Here is a 17,588-nt window from a genome sequence, read left to right as displayed (position 1 = left end):
AATGTAGTATTTCAGACTAACTCTGCTCACTGCCAGGAGTTCCATTCTAACTGGCTCAAGGTTGACTCAGCCTTCCATCCTTCCAAGTTCAGTAAAATAAGGACACAGATTGTTGGGGACAATATGCTGATTCTTCTGTAAACTGCTTAAGAAAGGGCTGTAAAGTACTATGAAGTGGTATTTAAGTCTAAGTGCTAGTGCTAGTGCTAAATAAGAAAGACAGAAAGCTGGAAAATATGGTTTATCCCATGTCATTCTGTTTTTAACAGAATAACCTCAAATTAGTACTCACTACTAATTTCCTAGCTGCTGAGTTATCTACCTAAACACTGGACAGCCATATGGTGAAAAGCTGCCTAAATTAATTGAAACAATAGACACCACTATATTCAAAAATATTGTAGTGTTCTTAGTGTTCTCTGAGCGTGGTTGGTTGCTTTCAAATGTTTCATTACCCAATTAGGTAACATCATCAATGCGAGTGAGTGTGGGGTTTGCCACCTGTTTATGCAAGGTAGCTTGCTTTTCAGTTTTGGTTGGGCTACAATTTCCTCCTTGGTGGTTTCTGTAGAGATTCTCAGTCATCCAGGCCAAGGTTGCCCCAAAGGTGGGTTTTCTTGTTTTTTCTTTGAAGGCATTTCACTTCTCATCCAAAGAAGCTTCTTCAGCTCTGACAGGATAGTGGGGGATGGAGGGATTTATATTCCTTGCAGACAACTGGTCATTTGCATCCTTTTTTCTTTCTTTCTTGATTATTGTTTTCTGCCTTATGGTTTGTCTGATGCCAATTCTGGCTTCTCTGAATGTGGGCTGCTGGAGGGGATGTGTTCTAGTCTTTTGGTTCCCTTGCTAGGTTTTTAATGTCTCTTTCGAATGGTGTGTAAATGATTGGTGTGTGTATCTCTGTGTGCCTATTGATGCTTGATTTCACTAAGTACCAGGCTTCCAGGAATTCCTTAGCATTTTTGGATTTAGCTTGGTTTAGGATACTTACAGTTTCCCAGTTGAAACTATGGTCGATCTATTTGTGTCTTATGAGTTTGAAGGACTCCTGTCATGAGAGCTAGTAGGTGCTTGTGAATGTATGCTGCTTCTACTTCTCTGTCTTACATTGCAGTTTGTGCACTGTATGTTGTAGATGACACCGCTGCCGCCCCCCACTTTTCCTCCTTTCAGCTATTGAGTCTTTGGATTTGTTAAATATGCTTTGGAGGCTGGTTTGTGTGTTACAGTGCTACAGTGGTGTTGTGTGGTTGTAGCAATTGATTGTTTCTGAGAGGTTTTTGATGTATGCAAGCATTATTCTTTTCCTCAGTTGTTCTAGCTGTGCCATAGTGGTTTATGTGGTTAGACACTTCTTGATAAAGTTGCATGGATATCCATTTTGTTAGAAATATTATATACAGTAGATGGTCTGTTTCTTGCTTCTGGCATTGTGGGTTTGTGTTTGCAGTGTGTTTGTTTTTGCCTGAATATGGTTCTTACATAGTCCTCCTCTTGTGGGAGGTCGGATTATTATTTTGTAGTGGAACACATAGTGTGAGTTGCTTTCTAATGATTTCTAGATTGTTGTTGTTTTCTCTGCTGATAAAGATATTTAGTAAGGATAGTATGTTGCTATTTTCTTCTTTGCTTATAAATTTTATTCCTTCAAAGGTATTGTCCATTGTTTCACTTGTCTTCTCTAGTTTTTTCTTTCTTATTATGATGAAAGTATATGTTGGATTGATATTTTTGGTTATATGCATGTGGGTGAGATTTGTCATCAAATAACTATGTGAAGACTTTATTGAGATTGGATGATTTTTAATAAGCAGGTGTCCTTCGTGATGATTTCTGGAAAATGTTATTCTGTAAACAAAGCTTCAATAAACATTAACATTAACAATAAAAAAAAATTCAATGAATTTACCAAACCAAAATAGTTTGGGGAAAAAGCAAAAAAATTGCAGTAAAATTTAAGAAAGCTCTTAATATTGAGTATGGTGACAAATTTGAATCTTGGGAGAGTGAAAAATATACTTGCATCATCTTGTTTTCAAGAGAAATAATTTTTTTATGTCAGCTCCAGAATGGAATGATGTCCTCTTCATAACTGAAAGGTATTGCTCTATACAGTAAGAAACCAGGTTAAAACAAAGACTGAAAGAATGAAACTTTAAATTTCTAAATGTGGCAAGGCAGGGTTCCAGCACCAGGTTCCTTTTTGAGGCCCCAGCTCTCAAGCCTCGAAGGAGGAGAAGATCCATGTCAAAGTATGGCATAAATAAATAACTTTGAATAAAAGACTTCAAAGTATCTAATATCATACTTCAAAATCAAACTTTTAAATTCATATTTCAGAATAATAGTTAGGTTTGCTTTTATTTAACATTTACAGAAGTCTCTGATTAGTGTCTAGTGTGTGTGTGTGTGTGTGTGTGTTTGTTTGTCTGTCTGGCTGTCTGGCTGTGTGAGGGAAAAATATTTTGTGCTCTGTGTTAAAACAACTAATAGGTAGGTTCACAACTAATGGTAAACCATTAGATGGTTTGCATGTTTTTGACTTAGTCCAATGTGTAAATGCACTCATTATAACTTATTATTATATGCAAATCAAGCCACAATGACATATTTGAACAATATAAGCCACAGTAAAGGCTCCATTTTAGCATGTTTATTCTAAGAGTGGTGGAACTACAACAGCCACAGTTCACAGTCAGCATGGCCATTGGCTGATTATAAGGTAAAGGTAAAGGTAAAGGTAAAGGTTCCCCTCGCACATACGTGCTAGTCGTTGCCGACTCTAGGGGGCAGTACTCATCTCCGTTTCAAAGCCGAAGAGCCAGCGCTGTCCAAAGATGTCTCCGTGGTCATGTGGCCGGCATGACTCAACGCCAAAGGCACACGGAACGCTGTTACTTTCCCACCAAAGGTGGTCCCTATTTTTTCTACTTGCATTTTTACCTGCTTTCGAAAATGCTAGGTTGGCAGAAGCTGAGACAAGTAACGGGAGCTGACCCTGTTACACGGCAGCACTAGGGATTCGAACCGCTGAGCTGCCGACCTTTCGATTGACAAGCTCAACGTCCTAGCCCCTGAGCCACCGCGTCCCTAGTGGCTGATTGTAGAGGATGCTAAATTAAGAAAAAGCTCTGAATTATTATTATTTTTTGATCTCTGGTTAGATATGTACAATATGCTGATTTTTTTAAAGTGCCAGCTATATTTTAGCATACCACATTCTGCACACTTGCTCCCCATTTTTAAATTATGGTGTGAACTCAGATTTGCATTAATCACAGGTGAGTTATCCAAACCGTCTTAGTCATTTCTAAGATTTCAATCTTAGCCTTTTAAGATTCAGTGACCATGCTTGAAAGGATCATCATTATTTACCTCTGCTTCTTGGTTCACATCTGCCTTTGTGTCCAAACATCTTCAAGTCCAATTATGAAAACATTAAACTACATTGTCTTTGACTGGGGTGTGGTTTCATAGACGGAGCAAAACTCATATTCCACACAAAGGCTTTTCTTTTCTATGGTCAGCATTATACGAGACCAATTTATGGGAACTGAAGTCACACCCAGATGGAAGATGCCGATTCACTCCCCAATCACATGCAAGTGCCTGAACCCCACCCTGTTTGCTCTGTCTTCTTTGATGTTCTGCTTTTCTTTCAATCTACAGCTTAGATAGTAGAAATGTAAAACCCAACAACAATGTAATTTGTAGGCTGCTAACTAATAGAAAACTGAATTGTGTGACCTCAACATTTTTGGGATTCCAGCTCCCATCAACTAAAGCTTATTACGACAAACTGATTCTGAAAGTTATATTCCTATTTGGAGGGTAGCAGGTTGGGAAATGCTTTTGTAGGAATGTGTATTCTTGAGCATGGCTGTAATCCAGAGATGTTTGCCATGACTGCTTAATCTGACAATTGGTGCCAAAAGAAAACAACGTAAAGCTGACTCACCTTGGAAATTACTGTAGTAAAAATCATTGAAACAGGTAGGAATGTGCCTCTCCTGAGATGCAATCACAATTCAATCTTCTATCAACCAGAATAGTCCAGCAAGATTTCTAAGGATATTTTGATTGTGTTGAAAGCTTTAGCTTTGCTGATGTATGACTCAGCACTGGTCTCATCCTTTGCTAAATATTCAGGTCAGTAAGCAATGGGTGGACAGTCTGTTGGTCAATAGCAGCATCCCTTCCTTTTGCAGTCTCCTGCTTTTCTGAATGAACAATTTAAAGGCCTAAAATGTCTTTCAATAATTTTATTAAAAATTGTATTAAACAGATACAACTAACAAACCTTATACAAGAACACACACACACACATGAGGGGGGGTAGAGAGAGAGAGGGAGGAAGAAAAAGTAACAATCCATTTTCTATTTCACTGCATTTTCTGTAAACTCGTCTCTAAATCTTCAGCTCTTGTTATTGATCGACAAAGATTCTGTAAAAATTAACAAAAATACCTAGTGACATCAATATATAATCCTGCTTTCCATTTAGTCTAAATCCCCTTCGTTCTTCTCTTAACAGTTAAACATTACATAATCATAATAAAACTGAAAGCTATCAAATATTACCAGTAATAATAATTTTATGTATCCAAAAATGATAAACATTACACACTAATCCATTAAACCACTGAACATTTCCAAAAGAGAAACTACAGTATCCAATCTGTAGAATAGAATAGAATAGAATAGAATAGAATAGAATAGAATAGAATAGAATAGAATAGAATAGAATAGAATAGAATAGAATAGAATAGAATAGAATTTTATTGGCCAAGTGTGATTGGACACACAAGGAATTTGTCTTGGTGCATATGCTCTCAGTGTACATAAAAGAAAAGATACGTTCATCAAGGTACAACATATACAACACAATTGATGGTCAATATATCAATATAAATCATAAGGATTGCCAGCAACAAATTATAGTCATACAGTCATAAGTGGAAAGAGATTGGTGCTGGGAACTATGAAACGATTAATAGTAGTGCAGATTCAGTAAATAGTGTGCCAGTGTTGAGGGAATTATTTGTTTAGCAGAGTGATGGCCTTCGGGAAAAAACTGTTCTTGTGTCTAGTTGTTCTGTGTGCAGTGCTCTATAGCGTCGTTTTGAGGGTAGGAGTTGAAACAGTTTATGTCCAGGATGCAAGGGATCTGCAAATATTTTCACGGCCCTCTTCTTGATTCGTGCAGTATACAGGTCTTCAATGGAAGGCAGGTTGGTAGCAATTATTTTTTCTGCAGTTCTAATTATCCTCTGAAGTCTGTGTTTTTCTTGTTGGGTTGCAGAACCGAACCAGACAGTTATAGAGGTGCAAATGACAGACTCAATAATTCCTCTGTAGAATTGCAGCTCCTTGGGCAGTTTGAGCTTACTGAGTTGGTGCAGAAAGAAAATTCTTTGTTGTCCATTAAACATCATTAAAGATAGCAACTCATTTTACCAAATAAACCAATTTTGTAATATTTTTCTTTCCTCCCTTCCTCCCAGTCCTCCTTAAATGTCATAGATAAAAATCGTTTTTTCTAGTCTATGTATCTTCTCTTGAAGTTCTTATGATTTTTATCAAGTCCATTTGTACTTTCATGAAGTAACTCTGCTAAAGCTCTTATATTTCAATTTAAAAGGACAGTTCACGATGCTTTGGGGTACATTATTTGCATGGGGGTTGTTGTTTTTTTTGGTCTTTAATAATTATTTAGGAGCTTGTAAATCCAGTATTACTATTTTTTTCCTTGTAAGTTGTAATTTTAAGGCCACCCTAGAGTCTATTTTGGTTGTTTTCAGAGGAATTTGTTCATCTTCCATAACAACTGTTAGTCCTAGTAGAATTAAAAAGCTCAAGCAATTCAGATGCCCACAGAGTTTAAAGTTTCCTTTAAAAAAGAAACCATCATATGCTTTAGTAATCGATTTTCAAAGTCTTCTTTTGCATTGAAATGTAAACAAACTTTTTCCACATGAGAGGATCTATCTAATTAGTTTCAAAATCTTTCCTTAAATCAGTTTCACAAAGCATTAGTAACTAAACTATTTAGAAACTACTCTGGTGTCTAAAACCACTCTTTTACTATACTTTGCAAAGAGTTACATTTTTTTTTTACCAAGCTGAAAAGACATACCGTATATACTCGAGTATAAGCCGATCCGAATATAAGCCGAGGTACCTAATTTTACCACAAAAACTGGGAAAAACTATTGACTCGAGTATAAGCCGAGGGTGGGAAATGAGGCAGCTACTGGTCAATGTAAAAAATAAAGATAGAGCCAAGTAAAATAACATGAATATTTATTTGAACGAAAAACAATAAAAGTGCAAAAGGGGGTCCCCAAAAAGAATATGGTATCAAAAATACAGTATCTTTAAAAGTAACAGCAACCAAGCTAACGAGAGCTAAAATCCCTCAAAACTGGAGTTCTCCTCCTCATCATCTGTTTGTCCAAACAGAGCTTCAGCTACTTCAGCTTCTGTGATGTTATTCGCCTATCGTTGTCGTCATCACTGAGTTCACAGTCGTCATCATCACTGCTGTCACTCTCATACAATGCGCTGTCTTCACTGCCATCCATAGCATTACTAATGCCACATTTCTTGAAGGCACGTTGCACCATGTCCTCTGGAATATCTTCCCATGCATCACGAACCCACTGTGCTATTAGTTCTATGTCTGGCTTTCTCAGATTTCCAACTTTTGTCAGACGAGCTTGACCAGATGTCATCCATTCATGCCACATCCTTCGCACATGGTCCTTGAAAGGTTTATTTAAACTGACATCTAGGGGCTGCAATACAGATGTAAGCCCACCTGGAATAACGGCCAAAGTGACTTGAGATGACTTTGCCAATTTTTTTATGTCATCAGATGTGTGGGCTCTGAACATATCCCAAACTAACAGTGATCTTCTAGTCCAGTCCCCACTCCTCAAGCAAGAGATCCTATACTGTTTCAGACAAAGGGTTGTCCAGTCTGTTCTTTAAAAACCCTCCAGGAATGAAGTGTCCAATAAGGTTCAAATTGCAAGTACCGGTAGTCCTCAATTTAAGACTGCAATTGAGCCCAAAACATTGTTTTGTTATTTTTCCCTAACCGTGTATGTATCCCCTGCCCCCATTTTACGTCAGGCTGCCATCAAAGCGAAGCACGGCTGAATATTATTATTATTATTATTATTATTATTATTATTATTATTATTATTGTTATTATCATTATCATCATCATCATCATCATTATTATTATTATTATTATCATTATCATTATTATCATTATTATCATCATCATTATTATTATTATTATTATTATTATTATTATTATCATTATCATTATTATCATTATCATCATCATCATTATTATTATTATCATTATCATTATTATCATTATCATCATTATTATTATTATTATTATTATTATTATTATCACTATCATTATTATCATTATCATCATCATTATTATTATTATTATTATCATTATTATTATTATTATTATATGATGATGATGATTTTTACATTGGACAGGCGAGCTTCAGTTTACCAAACTTTGTATCTTTTAATGAAACGTGTTAGTCTGGAAGGGACTGTTTGAACTCACAAAACACTTGCAACTTTTAGTTCCGTGCTGAGGATTTTTGGAAAGCAGCCCAGCAATATTTATTTATTGCTCGGACTGCTCTTATTTTCACTCCCCTTTTCTTTTCTTTTCCTTCCTCCTCCTCCTTCTCTGCCTCTCTTTCGTCCCCACCTCCCGGGATCCTTGCGGGTCGAAGGTTCTGCCCTGCCTTACACCAGCCGCCCACCTATGCCAAGGTCTCCCTGGCTCTTTCGCTCTCTGTAAGCAGCGGCTTCTCGGCAGCGTCGCCCCCCCCCCCTCCATGGATCGGCTCCTTCCCCAGCACTGGAGGCAACCTTAGGGATACACCTCCACCTCCAGGAAAATAAAAGAGGCAGAGAAGGTAAATCGCCCGCCCGTTCGGAAAGGAAGGAGAGGACTCCAATGGAAGAAGGAGAGGAGAATTACCAATAACAAACACAAAGCGCTGGGTTAGAGGTGCCTTGTCATGTACAAGGAGATCAGAGAGGGCAACCACCATGAAACAATAATCAGACTCAAAGCAGGCTGCTTATTTGCCATTTGCTCTGGGTAGAACGGGTTTTTAAAAAAAAATTGGTTTGGAGAAGGAAAGCTAATTTGCTGATCTGCGCGAGGGTCGGTTTCTTTTGCCTCCCTTCTTCTTCCTCCTCCTTCTTCCCACCCTAGCTTGCAATGCCCCCATCTCTCCTCCTCCTCCTCCTCCTGCCCCCCTCTCGGGGGGAGAAATTGTTTGTTCTTGCCGTATTTCTCCGCTTTCCAAGAGGCTTTTCTTTTTCACCTCTTTCTCCCCACCTCCCCAATTTCCATAGGGGGGAAAAAAAACCCTGGGGAAAACTTGGCAAAAAATAAAATAAAATAAAAAGTACTGAGTGCAAATGTTTTTTTTTTATACTGTAGTTGGAGTTTTCCACGTTTCTTTTCACATTCAAGGCAGCATTCTCCCCATCCTCGCTGCTTTTCCAAAACATGCTTTGAAACCTTTGCATTTTATTGGGATGTATTCAGGACAACGCCTCCGCCTCCGAGGGCGAGAGGAGGACGAGTAAGAGGAGGCGAGTGACAAACAAATAAAAGAGTTCTTCTCGCCTTGGCGTTTGACACACTCGCCGTCCTCTCCGAAAGTCGAAATTGAGTGCGGCGGCAGTGGGGTGGGTGGGTGGGTGGGAGGCCGCCGTGAAGTGCCGGCTGGGGAGCCGGGATTGAAGTGCCGGCATGCTTTGCCAGCTCGGCCGGCTCGTTTTGGGGCGGCGGCCTCGGCGTTTTCTTCCGCCCGCTTTTGATGGCGGCGGCGGTGGTCGGCGAGGCGGAGGGGCGGGCGTGCTCGCCGCTCACTGCTCTTGCCAGCGGTGGGGCGGGCAGTTGTATCGCCCTCTCGGTCAGAAATTGAGTGCGGCGGCAGGCCGCCGTGAAGTGCCGGCTGGGGAGCCCGGATTGGCCCCGGCCCCCAGCCGGCACTTCACGGCGGCCTCCCCACCCACCCACCCCACTGCCGCCGCACTCAATTTCGCTGGAGAGGAGGGCGAGGGTGACAACGCCTCCGCCCCCACCGCTGGCAAGAGGAGGACGAGTGAGGGCGAACGCCTCCGCCCGCCCTCCGCCGACCACCGCCGCCGCCATCAAAAGCGGCGGAAGAAAACGCCGAGGCCAGCCGCCCAAAACGAGCCGGCCGAGCTGGCAAAGCATGCCGGCAGCATTTGCTCGCCCTGCCGCCCAGCTGTTCCCGAGGGCAAAACCCTCTCCTGGGTCGGCTCTGCTGAGACTGTATAAGCGGGCGTTTTCAGCACAAAAAACGTGCCGAAAAACTCGGCTTATACTCGAGTATATACGGTAGTTTCCTTTTTTTAAAAAATTGACTTAAAGGAAGTTGACCCAGCAATTTGAAAGCTGAGGTTTTTTCATTCTAAAAAACGAAATATAAAAACTAAACTCCAAATTGATTTAAAAGATGAGGTTTAGTCAAGTCTTTAGTCCATGAAGGCTACATTTATGGCTCAGAGCACAATGGAACACATGACCCCCTGGCTGACTGCAAGAGGCTGCAAAAAACAAGTTTCTTCTGCCTGCTCACAAAAATCAGCTGTCTGAAATACTTGTGGGCAATCTCCAGGTCTCTCTTTCTTCCAGAGAGAATTTAGACAGTCTCACACCCAACTATCGTTCAGTTGAAATGCCCCTGCAATGGCATGGAAAGGAGAAAATGTGGACACTAGCTTGCTCACCTCACCCTCAGGGGTCTAAAACTTGATGTAATGCAAAAATTCTATTTCTGGAACTTTGTATTTTAAAAAATACAAAGGGTAACAGTGTACAATGGAGCTCAAAGTTGGGGTTGAAACCAGTGGTGGTTTTTTTTATTACTGGTTCTGTGGGTGTGGCATGGCTTGGTGGGCGTGGTTTGGTGAGCATGGCAGGGGAAGGATACTATAAAATCTCCATTCCCACCCCACTCCATGGGAAGGTTACTGCAAAATCCCCATTTCCTCCTGATCAGCTGGGACTTGGGAGGGAGAGAATAGATGGGGGCGGGTCCAGTCAGAATTTTTACTACTGGTTCTCCGAACTATTCAAAATTTCCGCTACCGGTTCTCCAGAACTAGTCAGAACCTGCTGAAACCCACCTCTGGTTGAAACATATCAAACCACACATACATTTAAGAAGTGAGAACTACATGGATTTCAGGAAAGTATCATTAATAATAGTTTGGGATAAAAATATAACCTTGAAAGCATATTCTCAGGCTGACTTATAGCAAGCCTATTAAAGTCAAGCCTCTTTTCAAAACAGCTAAACCTGTTTTTCAGTCTCTTACAATACTTCCTGCTAAAGCTGGGATCCCCAATGTGATGCCTGGATGTTCCAAGATACCTGTGGATCTTCCCTTCACACTCATCAGACTCCCCGCTTTTTCTAATCTTTCACATTAAAAGTTTTTTTTTTTTAAATGGGAAACTGATGCACCTTACAAACAAAACATCCAGTATTATCTTTATTGCCAAGAATGCCTCAAGGATTCAAATGGGCTTCATGTTGTAAATAATAGCAATTATGGGCAGTAATATGTAGTCACCTGTCAAGAAAAAAGACAAATTAAGTACAAGTAGCTGGTGGGTCTTGTGAGTTTGTGGAGAAATATGCATATAGCAGTGCTTGTAGGTGATTACTATTTAGGAGCCATTGTGTCACTTAGCAAGTCCAATATGCTCTCAAAATTCCAAATGTGTCTACCAGCACACAAAGGTAAAGCATTCCTGCAGTAATAATGGATAGTTTTGATTTAATATGCTATTGGTAATTTGTAAGCCAGTTTATTATTTAATGTATAGTGCCAGCTATGAATTGTGGGTTTATTCAGAACTGTATAAATCCAATCAAAGGCTGAGTCATTGGTATAGAGAAGTAGAAGTAGCCATTTACTGAAAACCTATTCCACTATAATAATAAAGGTAGCAGAATCATGGAGGGAAGGAAATATTTAGCAATTGCACCTTGAACTATTATTTTATTAAATTGCATATACTGAAGTGCTGGAACGGTTTTCCTTGCTCTAACATGTTCCCTTAAAATGTGAATTTTTTAGCTATCCAGTAAAAAACCATCCAACACAGTTCAGGTGACTGAAAAAAAACATTAAATTGGTAGAGTTGTTCTGTTTAGGTTATAGCATCAAGAAAGATTCCAGCTATCGTTTTACTTTTCAGAACAAATTCATACTCCTTAATTCTGCGCAGACATTGTGTTGTGTACTGAATCAAAATGGCAGTTTGCATGCTTTTAACAGTATGAGGCACTTCCTTTAGTTATTTAATAGCAGCATTCAACATGAAGAAGCCTTCATCTTTGTTACAAACCACAGGCATAGCTTAGCTAGAAATTTTCTAGCACGTATTGCAGATGCACTTTGAGACACTGGCATATAAAACCAGTGATGCATTTAGAAGATAGTCTTTCCAGCTAATAAATTGCTAGTGGTCCCAGTGAGACTTTCAAGAGGTATGTGTTTACAAGGCAATGATTAAAATGTATTTCAGGAGCTATGCAACATGATTCAGCATATATTTATTCAGAAGAACTTCCTATACACTCCTGAAGAAGGCTCTCAACAAAGTAAAAACTATTGTTGAATTTCAGAGTTTTAGTAAGTAGTATTTTTTAGTAAGTAGCCTTTGAATTTTTTCTTAAATTTCTGATTCAGGAATCTGTTCATCTGGTGATATGTGAAAACCTTTTGCTCCTAAACAACAGAAAAATATACAGGTATAGTTTTTCACACCAATAATTTTAGTTACAGATTAACAGTGATGAAGCTCCCACAACTTCTGAAAGCAAGCTGTTCCATTGGTTAATTGTTCTCACTGTCAGAAAATTTCTCCTTAATTTTTGAGTAGTATTGAGCTTTGGGGATTTAGCAATCATGGTTTAGACAACAGATTTCTGTAACCACAATTGCCAATGGAACTTCAGGAAATCTGTTGTCTAGACCACACTCACTAAACCCTGAAGCTAAATATTGCCCAAAAAATCTATTAACACAGTATAATTGTGGTGTTGCATGAAGATCTGGAAATGGATTCAATTTATGGATATTAGAAGACTGTCTAAAGCATAGACAATCGGGTATTTTTTTATCACACCTAAGCTTCCAATGATGCCGTTTCTTCATTTTTCTTCAGTATTTCAAATACTTGGAAACAAATTCAGGTTTATAATTTTAATTGTTCACCTTCTAAAATAAACTCCATTTGTTTATACATTTATGCACCTGTGCATATCAATCCAACATAGGGTTAACTGTCCAGGTTAGGTCTTCATTCCAGAAGAATTGGAGTGGGACATTCACTGCTTAGACTTAGAATAACTTTATTGTCACTTTGAATGTACATGAATCGGCATACATTAAAATGAAATTTCATTGCATATGGCTCTCAAAGGATCTCCACCTCTAATATATACTATATAAACATGACAAGATAAATAAATAAATACAAAATTATATATATTATACATATATGACACGGAGAAACAACACATTCTAGTTTGGATGTGTACATGTGCATGGTGAGAAAAATGAATCTTTTTTTTTTTTTTTTTTTGTTTACATTTATACCCCGCCCTTCTCCGAAGACTCAGGGCGGCTTACAATGTATAATGTATAAATCTTGCAAGTTTACCAGACGGATGGCATAGGGAACAAAGCTGTTACAGAATCTGGAAGTCCTGCTAGAAATACTCGAATCCTCCTCCCAGAGGGGAGCAACAGAAACAGACCATGAAGTGGGTGTGTGGGGTCTCTAACAAAGCTTTGAGCTCTAAGCACATAGTGCTTATAAGCAGTATCCTGAATGAGAGGAAGCAAGCTTCCTATAATTTTCTCGGCTGTCCTTACCATTCTCTGAATGGACTTTCTATCTGAGGTACTGCAGCCACCAAACTAAACAGTGATGCAGTTTGTTAAAACGCTCTCAATCATATGTAAAAAGGGGCCAGGACAGAAGGAGAAAGATGTGCTTTCCTCATCCGACGGAGGAAATGCAGACGCTGGTTGCACGCGTCACTAAGGATGATGCGTGGAGACATCCCTTCAGACTGTTAGTTATCTGGTACCTTATTCTACAAAAGGCTTCAATCTATTATTATTAAATTTATTTGCTGTCTATGTCGCCATGGTGCTACTCTAGGTGACTCACAACAATAAAAAAAATGAAGAAATAAAAAAAGTTTAAACAAAGCAAAAACAAAACAGAATAAAATTAGCAACAAAAAAGAAAACAAAGAAAATACATCAATATGACTAGTAAAAAAAGATGAGTGGGGAGCAGAGAGTGGCGGAGGGGAGATGGAACCTGCTGTCAATCTAGCAACCACCTCTATTTCTATACTGTACTTACAACAAAGTTCAAGTACTCCATCAAAGCTTGATCAGTTTCTCTTTGGCGCTTTACACAGACGCTACTGCATCATCACACAAGGACTACCTTTGTTCTGAGAACAGTGTCTTGTTTTGTATTCTTAGAACTTTTCATTCTCACATTTGTTTTCAGATACTGCATAAGCAGAAATTTTCCACAACAAATATTTTTGCCTTGTTCTGTATACTTGATCTTTCATACACATTCATTCACAAAATGCATGCCACAATGCTACATCACATGGGTGTTCACAAAAGATGGCTGCTTTCTTTAGAATAATGAAAGCCCCATCTCAATGTTGCATTGTATGTTTCCCCCCTTTGCACATATGTGGTGTGACAATGCATGCACAAAACGGCAGACCTTATGTGAAACTGCTTTCATCGTTCTATCATTCACTACTATGGATATTGCTGTCACATCACTATTTATTTATTTAGGGCATTTATTTGGCTGTCCAACTCACAGTGACTCCGGATGACTTTTAAAGACATTATGATTGAAATGATATGCAAGTCAGACGCTTAAGTGTATAATAGCCAGCATCTAAAACTATATATTAGTGCCACCGAATTTCAGAATGATTTGTGCATCAAGCACCCGATGTTCAGAAAATGTCCCTATCACACTCTATCAAAGTGAAAGTTGAGACTTTAAAAAAACAGAATAGAAAGAATATTGACACTTTTGACCTTTGCTGTTGGAGAAGATTCCTGTGGACAGCCAAGGAAACAAAACGGTGGATCCTTGGACAAATCAACCCAGAGTTCCCATTCAAGGCATCACGTTATCCTACTATACATATTATATGAAGACCTAGCTCCCTGGAGAAGGCTTTAATGCTGGGAAAGTTAGAAAAAAAGATGACCAGCAGCAAGGTAGACAGATTTAATTACAGTGACAATGAGTTGGGAGACCTGAAGGAACAGGTTAAGGAAAGAGCATTATGGAGGAAATATTTCTGGTCTCTAGGAGTCAAACCTGACTTGATGGCACAGGATCATAATCAAATATTTTAGGCTTCCTACTGACAAGCACATAAATTATGAAAGCAACAGAATACACCCTAAGACTTTGATAAGATCCAGCAAAGACCTTGTAAATTGGCTTCATGCCCTAAGGTGGTTTGTTAGGACAAACCCAACTAAAGGTATTTAATTCAACAAACCGAGATTAAGCAAATAATTGACCATGTCTCAATGTTTACCAATAGCACATCCAAAAGTAAACCTGTTCCGCTACCTAAAACAGGTTGAATTTCAATTCTACATCAATGCCACTGCCACCAGCCTGGCACCTGATTTATCTGCCTGAAGGCTGAAGCAGCCCCCAGTGGAGACCAGCAGGTAGAAAGGAGGGTGGCTCCATAGCAAAAAAGGCCGTGGGCACCAGAGAGGAAAGGAAGGGAAGGCGGGCAGAGGGGCAGCAGCGAAAAGAGGACGTTTCCAATACACTTGCAAAACAAGCTGGCCGTTCCGTTTTTTTTATACCTTCGCGGCAGTGGTGGGTTTCAACATTTTTTACTACCGGTTCTGTGTGTGTGACATGGCTAGGTGTGCGTGGCAGGGGAAGGATACTGTAAAATCTCCCCTCCCACTCCATTCCAGGGGAAGGTTACTGCAAAATCCCCATTTCCTCCCAATCAGCTGGGATTTGGGAGGCAGAGAATAGATGGGGGTGGGGCCAGTCAGAATTTTTACTACCAGTTCTCTGAACTACTCAAAATTTCCGCTACCAGTTCTCCAGAATTGGTCAGAACCTGCTGAAACCCACCTCTGCTTCACGGGTATGTTTAAATTCAAGAAGTTGTCACAAAACACAATAGCAAGAAACAAGATAAGCGGAATGTCTATGGAGATTCTCAGTCACCCAGGTCATGGTTGTCCCAAAGGTGCTTTTTCCAGAAAAACTCTGAACTGAGGTCCCAAAGGGGCTTTTTCGAGAGGCAACTGGTCTTTCTAGTTTTTCTGTGAAGACGTTTCGCTTCTCTGCCAAGAAGCTTCTTCAGCTGAAAGCTCACAGCTGAAGCAGCTTCTTGGGTGAGAAAAACCAGAAAGTCCAAGTTGCCTCTTGAAAAAGCCCCTTTGGGACAAGCTAAGCGGAAGAAAGACAGAGGGCGGGCGAGTCCCGCGCGAGCGAGCGCTGCAGCCACCGAGCCAGGAATCCCAAGAGCAACCCGGCGTTGATTCGGAAACACGTCCCGATGCGTTACTCAAAGGTTCTGGCCCCGAGTAAGGATTAGCACACAATTGCAACAGGAGGAACGTCCGCAAGGTCGTCTTCCTCCTGTACGTGCCCAGGATCAGGACACGAACCCCGATGTAAGCACAACAACATCTAAGAAAGGCGCCACGAAACGCACGGCGGAATCCATATTCCCCGGAGAAACCGCAACCAGGTAAGAGAGGACCAACCGACCCAACGTCCCTCCAACGAGTTTTTGTTCTCCTCCTTCAGCCCGACGGCCGCCCCTCCCGAGCGGACCACGTGTCACAGGCGCTGCCGCGCAGGCTCCGCGCTCGCTCCTCCTCTCCCCCCCCCCGCCCTCCCGAGAAGTCTGGCCGGAGCGGTGGAGGAAAATGGCGGCCGCGAAGGCGGCTGGGGCAGACGGCGGAGGAGGCAGCGGGAGCTGCTGAGTCGGGCCGGGGTTCGAGAGCCTAGTCGGGAGTGGCGGAGGCTCCGGGCGGCCGCGAAACACTCGCGCGGTGAGTGGGCGGCTCGGAAGCACAAGAAAGGCTGAAGGGGAAGCGAGGCGGCATCTGGGGGCGATGGCATCTCTCTCGCCCTACACCGTCCCCGGCCCTTTGGAGTCGCGCGAGCGAACTCTGTTCAGCGGCCACCTTCGCCTCCGGATCAGTCGCTGTGGCTTCCTGGCCGAGCGCTCTTTTAAGTCGCCGTGGCGTTTGGGTTGCTTGGAGTTGTTCCCTGTTCTCCTTCCCGGCTGAAAACCCAAACAAAAGCTCTGGGGCCACAGGCAGGCGGGGACCCCACTCTAGGGCTCCGCTAAGCCCCAGGCTGTCTTGTTTTGGGGACTTCCCTACTTTAGCCCTTCTTTTAAACCCCCACCCCCGATGGTGCACTTCTGGCAGCCTCTTGTCTTGCAAAGAGACGTACGCTTGCAAAGAGACGTCCAGCCTTTTATCTCCTCTTCCCCTCCTTGGTGGGTGACAAACAAGCGTGTGTCCCAAAGCTCGTCCTTGTCTCTCCCCCCCCCCTTCCCTTTTTCGCATTCTTCGCTTTCGCTCGCCTCCCTAGTTCCCTTCTCTACTTTGCAGCAAAGATACTCGACTCATTGCTTACTGTAAGCTGGATTGCTGTATGCACCGCACCATCTTTCTCTCCCCCCCCTCCCCTCCCCGCTCCTCTCCCTCCTACCTTTTATGGTACCTTGCTATTTAGAATGTCTGAATGCGAGGCTTGGTTCAGGGCTTTGAAATTGGTGCTTGCGCAAGAACTTTACACATCCTTCTGATTGATGCCGAAGTGCTGCTGAACAGAAGCAGAAGAAATCCTCTCGGATAGGTTATGGTTTAGAAAGAGTCTTGAAAACCGACCCAGCAATGAGGATCCAGTGATCAACATTCCTTGGCCTGTTTGACCAGAACCTAAATCCTGTGTACACTTATATGGGACTTGTTTCCAAGTAATTGTCCGGAAAATTGTGTTTTAAGTCTGTCTATGCTGCCCCTGCTGGCTAAAGAAGCAAAGAATAAAATCGAGTCCCACAAAGGGTATAGAATATGATTTGTGTATTGAGCAAGTGCATCCAAGCTCACTCCAGCCCCTGTGCTGGTTTTTGCGTTCTTGGTGACTTGAGTCAGATGCCCAGTTTTCTATTTGTAAATTATAGTTTCTGCCGATCCCTGCAGAGGTGTAAGAAGGAATTGCATGCTGTACTTTTTACCATGGGATGAATCTGGCAAAATTAAGCGTGGTTTTCCTGGTGAATCTGTATAGCCTTTTTTCTGCCTGTAGTACAATAAAAGCTTTTCTATCATATCTTGGATATGGCCTGGCTATTCTTTTCCTTTGGAGGCCCACTGGTGTTGGGGGTTTGTGTATTGGGGGGGATGTCCAA

At 41.3% G+C, this 17,588-nt stretch overlaps 1 protein-coding gene across 4 annotated transcripts in view; it reads left to right on the top strand.

Annotated features, from left to right (window-relative positions):
- Positions 1 to 16,076: 16,076 nt before the first annotated feature.
- BTBD7 (BTB domain containing 7) overlaps positions 16,077 to 17,588 on the top strand; it is a 71,206-nt gene continuing 69,694 nt past the window's right edge. For all 4 annotated transcript variants that reach the window (XM_058162608.1, XM_058162607.1, XM_058162605.1 and 1 more), the window contains exon 1: positions 16,077 to 16,215. The gene's annotated coding sequence lies outside the window, so the exon portion shown is untranslated. The remainder of the gene's footprint in view (positions 16,216 to 17,588) is intronic.

Source organism: Ahaetulla prasina, chromosome 1 (genome assembly GCF_028640845.1).
Source record: "Ahaetulla prasina isolate Xishuangbanna chromosome 1, ASM2864084v1, whole genome shotgun sequence".
Lineage (NCBI taxonomy): Eukaryota > Metazoa > Chordata > Lepidosauria > Squamata > Colubridae > Ahaetulla > Ahaetulla prasina.
This window is presented reverse-complemented; position numbering and strand designations above follow the sequence as displayed.